Below are 6000 nucleotides of genomic sequence, written 5' to 3' on the forward strand. Positions count from 1 at the left end.
TGGGTTTTGTTTACCTAACACAACAGCTTGACCAAGAGAGGAGAACTCCTGTGGTTTGCTGAAGAAGGTGGGGGTTTTTTGCAAGTGAGAGTCACATGGGCTCTCTGGCAGTCTCAGTTGGAGAGAGAGAGAGAGAGAGAGAGAGAGAGAGAGAGAGAGAGAGAGAAGAGAAGATCAACCAGCTCTCTCAGCTAGTGTGTGTGTGTGACACTGAAAGCAAAGTAACAGTTCAAGCCAGGAAGCTGGTTTGAAACAGAAAGCTCCAGAGCAGTGGATGGCTGGAAGTGCAATCTATCTGATGTTTCTCTTGGAATAAGTGAAACAGAAAGGAACTCTGTGGTAGCCTGAAAGAACGAGGTTACCATCTAGAAAATCCTGATGGGGCAAGTTTCATCAGCGAGACATTGAGGTGACTAATGGTGGTACCTCAGTTGTGGAAATCCTGGAACAACAAATCTCTCTCTGCAAACCCTACAAGAACCTTCCTGAGCAGTAAACATTTATCTTTCAAGCACCAAAGCCTGGTGAACTTTATACATGTTAAATTCTGTGCACAGTATAAGAATTACCTGCATCCAGAGAAGAAGGAGAAGTGAGATTTATCTGTGAACCAAAGAACTTTTCTTAAAATTACACTCACATTACATAAACGTGCACTTAGAATTAGAAGGGGGTTAATTTGGGTTAGTTAAGTATAGAGCTAAGTTAAAGTTTGATTTTGTTTTCATCTTTAAAAATAATTAAGAACAACTTTTGTTTAAGTAACTATTTGTCTTGGTGAATGTTTATTGCTACTGGGCTTTAGGGTCCTTTGGGCTCATAACAATCTCAACAACTGGAAGGGGATCAAGATAAATTGAAAGGAGGGATTCCAGCAGGAAGACAAAAGCCAAATGAGGTTCAAGTTGACATTAATGATGATCAAGTCAATAGAGACCTTGAAGAAGCTTATCATACTTGAATGATTGATTGAAATTAAATTTTGATATTCTGTCTGGGGTAGGTGGGTTCTCTTTTTCTGCTTTCCTCTTCTGGGGCCTCATGCCACTAGTGGCAAGAGCCACTTCTTGTAATTAAGTGAGTTAGTGTTGTTTTTTTTCTTTTTTTCTTTTATTATTTTATTATTATTTGGGGTATCTTACTTTTTATCTTTGGAATGTTCTATGCTTTGAAAGTTGGCTGTGGAGACAAGATGTCCCAGGGTGGAGAAGGGAGCTGTGTATTCTTTAAATTATATTATGTCAGCATATAGTTTGAATTATGTAACATTTAATGTGAATGGGCTCAATAACACAAGTAAAAGGAAGGATGTTGTAGCTTATACTAAAAAGTTGAAAGTAGATATTGCTTTCCTGCAGGAAACCCATTTAACTGAGAAAAAAAACATCAAAAGTTAAAAAGTGAATGGGTTGGTCAAGTTATAGCTTCTATTAATTCTAACGCACTAAGAGTGATTATTTTAATTAATAAAACGTTCCCATTTTAATTTAAAATCAACAGTTATTGATCCTGTTGGTAGATTTCTTTTGGAAAATTGTAAAATTTATTCAGAATCCTTGATGTTTATAAATGTGTATGCACCTAATATAGATGACTAAAAATTTATTCAAGCTGTTTTTGTTAATTTGGTAGAAGTAAATGGAAATATAATAGTTAGTGGAGATTTTAATTGTTGCTTAGATCCAATTTTAGATAAATCTACAAAGTCTTTAATGAAAAAAAAACTGCTAAAAGAATATTGATGTTAATGAAAGATTTAAATTTGGTGGATATTTGGAGGAAATTAAATTCTAGAGAGAGAGATCATTCATATTATTCTTATCAGTATGATTGTTATTCTAGAATAGATTTATTTTTTTAATTTCAGCTCATTTACAAGGAAGAATTGAACAGATAAATTATAAATATAGAATTCTATCAGATCATTCACCAATATTGATGTCATATTTAAGTTCTGATAGAATTGATCCAATTTATAGATGGAGATTTAATTTGTCATTATTTTTAAAAATGTAGGAATTTTGTGACTTTATGAATACTAATTGTTGACAATAAATTTGTTTTATGGGATGCATTAAACACTTATTTAAGGAACCAAATAATGTTATTTGACTAAAATTAAGAAAAATTATCTTTTAGAAATAGATAAATTAGAGAAGGAAATATCAATTTTGGAAAAGAAATTACAAAAAAAAACCCATCTCGTTCTCCAAATTCATAATATTTTTGTTTAGTTCTATCAATTAATTTCTTGGTCCTCTATTTCTGTATTGAATTATAATGTATTTTTCTATTTATCATTTTCAATTAAATTGGATAGACAAAGATGGTTAAAGTTTGGTTAAAGGTCTAGGTTTTCAAGAATGCTTTGAACTGAAAGAGATCAGTAGAAAGAGGAGTTTAAGATTTTTTGAGCTGAATGTTGTGTCATTATGTTTGATGCAGGAATGGTCAAGAGGCTAAGATCAAAGCTGGAGCAGACTGCAAAGATAGGAGAGGAGAGACCATAGGGTGTAACAGGTGTGTTAATATTAATATTAGAAGTTAAGTTATAGAGTTATAAAGATTTTTGGTAAGGTTATTGTGGGTTTGGAACAGGGTCACACAGAGATACACAATACACTCAGGTGAGGTTATTTTCAGAGTCAATATGTCTAGGAAAGGTAGAGCTATAGGAGAATTGAAGTGGTCTTAATTATTGAAAACTCAAGTACTATGTGTGCTTCTTAAAAACATTTTTGTGGATGTCCAGCATTATGCTGCAGCTGTTTCAAAACCCAAGTACCATTTGAGTGACCCATACAGATGATTCAGAGTCATCCACCTTCAGTTTTGGCCCTTTAGTTTTAAAATAAAATAGCCACTCAGACTGGTCTTTTGAGAAAAGAGAGGCAGCCTCATTTGTGTCCAAAGGAATGATCACTTCTGATTAAGAAGTTTGAAATCTTCATGAATGATAGAGACTCCATAATTCTAATGGAATATAGTTTGTCGAAAATCACTCGTATGAAGGATTGAAACATTTTGTTTGAAGTTACATTGTTTAGATAATGACTCTATAAAAGAAAGTTGTGAGTTTTAAAGAAGTCTGATGATTTGATGTTTAAAATACTTAATTATTGGTTTTGAGCAACAATTTAAAGAGATCTGATGCTTCATGCTTGCTTCATAATTACTTATGAACCACAATTTAAAAAGATTCTCAAGTTCAACAAGATATTTGAAACTGGACTTTAAAATTGACTTTTCGAGCTTACACTGCAATAGTTTGGGATTTAATAACATGCACATACATACTATAAACATTTGCATGTAGTTGGGTTAAGTTTAGAGTTAAATAAGAAATGTTATGTTATTTTCTTCTTTTTCTTTGGCTTGGCTTCACGGACGAAGATTTATGGAGGGGTTAAAAGTCCATGTCAGCTGCAGGCTCGATTGTGGCTGACAAGTCCGATGTGGGACAGGCAGACACGGTTGCAGCGGTTGCAGGGGAAAATTGGTTGGTTGGGGTTGGGTGTTGGGTTTTTCCTCCTTTGTCTTTTGTCAGTGAGGTGGGCTCTGCGGTCTTCTTCAAAGGAGGTTGCTGCCCGCCAAACTCTGAGGCGCCAAGATGCACGGTTTGAGACGATATCAGCCCACTGGCGGTGGTCAATGTGGCAGGCACCAAGAGATTTCTTTAGGCAGTCCTTGTACCTCTTCTTTGGTGCACCTCTGTCACGGTGGCCAGTGGAGAGCTCGCCAAATAACACGATCTTGGGAAGGCGATGGTCCTCCATTCTGGAGACGTGACACACCCAGCGCAGCTGGATCTTCAGCAGCATGGACTCGATGCTGTCGGCCTCTGCCATCTTGAGTACTTCGATGTTGGAGATGAAGTCGCTCCAATGAATTTTAATAAAAACTATTATTTTGAATTTATCAATGTCTGGTGAATTTCTCCGTTGTTGTTCCTTTGTTAGTTCATAACAAGATTTGCTTGTTCATAACAAGGAGATTTGAACACAGGATAGTTGTGAACGATTTTCTTAACAGGAGTCAGACAGATAAGCAAACAGAGGGTGAATGACCCAATGCAAATTATGATGTTGCCAGGAAGGTTTTGTTTGACACAATTTTACCCAGAGGAGAATGGGGGTGGTGAAAATTGCATTTGAATAGTTGAGTTAAGAATTTCATATGTAAATGAGCTGAGTCAGGAGAGGATTTTTCCATTACAAGGTAGAAATTGCAACATTGAGATTCTCTTTTTCTGCATAGAAGTGGTACCTAGATCTGCTTGAATATTTGCAAATCCAGCCTCAATTCAGTAACTGATTTCAGCTCAGATGTCTACCATCCCTCATCGACATGTGTAGTTTAGAAAGCTCTTTGCAAATCCTTTCTTTCTTTTTCAATCTTTTTATTAATTTTATTATAGATAAATAATACATGAGGAAAATAAGAATACATAGTCAAAAAGGGAAAAATGTCAATATATAAGATATTTCATTACACCACAATTAACTAATATGCTATTTTATCTCCTCAAATTGAAATCTTAAAAAAAAAGGAAAAAAAAATCTAAAAAAAAAGTAAAAGACTGGGCAACCTTTCCTGAGAATGTAGTAATAAAAATTAATTGTCAGGTCTTCACCAACAAAGAGAAAAGAAATAAAATTAAATATAGTCTGGAATGGAAACAGTTATACTAAGTCATGTGGAAATAATTTATAAAAGGTCGCCATGTCTCTTCAAATTTAACAGAAGTATCAAATGTAAAACTCCTGATTTTCTATGAACTTAAACATGACATAATTTGAGAGAACCATTGATTCAAAGTAGGTGGATTAGAATTTTCCATTTAAATAAAATAGCACTTCAAGCCAACAATATAGAAAAGGCTACAACCCAATGTGTAGAAGTGGGAACTCATTCCATTTCTGGAAGTATAATTCCAAATATAGCAGTTAATGGGTTAGGTTACAAACTGACAAACTGGTAAAGCTGACAAAGTCTTCAAAATATCTATCAACTACCTCTCCAACATAGGGCATGACTGAAACATACGAGTTAGAGAAGCCACTTCTGATTTACATCTGTCACAAATGGGGCTAATGTTAGAAAATATACGGGACAATGATGTGTCTTTTGGCATGTGAGCCCGATGACGCACTTTAAACTGAATCAAAGAATGATGAGCACATATTAAAGATGTATTAACCAATCCAAAAATCTTCTCACATGATTCCTCCAGAAAATGTAACTGAAGTTCTTCTTCCCATGCCCTTTTAATTCTGTAATTAGAATTTGATTTACTGCATATGTCTTAGTAACATCATAAATGTTACTTATTAAACTCTTATGAGATGGATTCAAATTAAAAGAAGGAACCAACTAAATGTTGCAAAGTTAAGCAGAAAAGTATTCAGAAAAATTCTAATTTGAAAGTATATAAAAACTGTGACTTAAGTATATTATAGTTATTAGATAATTGCTCAAAAGTTATTAAACTACCATTTATAAACAAATATGAAAAAGAGATGATTCCTTTAAATTTCCAAAAAGAGAAGGTTTGATAAATTATACATAGTTGAAAAAAATAATTAAGAGAATGGTGTTAGATAAAATAAAAATTTTAAGTCAAAAAAACATCCAAAATTGAAACTAAATCCATAATGTTTGTTTAAGTAATGGGTTGAAAGTATGTCTACTAATGTTGGAAAGCTGCTCCCAATAAAAAGGCTACTGAATACCTCTGCACAGAATTCAATTCCAAATCTACCCAATAAGGGCATTCAAATTTTTCAGAATAGTAGATCCAGAAACTAATATAGTGGATCTTGGGAAATTGAAATGAGATTGGGTTGGACATGTAAAAGCATCTTCATTTAATTCTAAAGCTCAAGGAGTTGCAATTTTGATACATAAAAAGGTGCCTTTTGTTTTAGAATCTTTTTCTGAGAATGTAGGTAGATGTTTGAAGGTTGACTGCAAACTATTTTCTGAAGCTTGGACCTTGAT

Source organism: Narcine bancroftii, chromosome 3 (genome assembly GCF_036971445.1).
Source record: "Narcine bancroftii isolate sNarBan1 chromosome 3, sNarBan1.hap1, whole genome shotgun sequence".
Taxonomy (NCBI): Eukaryota; Metazoa; Chordata; class Chondrichthyes; order Torpediniformes; family Narcinidae; genus Narcine; species Narcine bancroftii.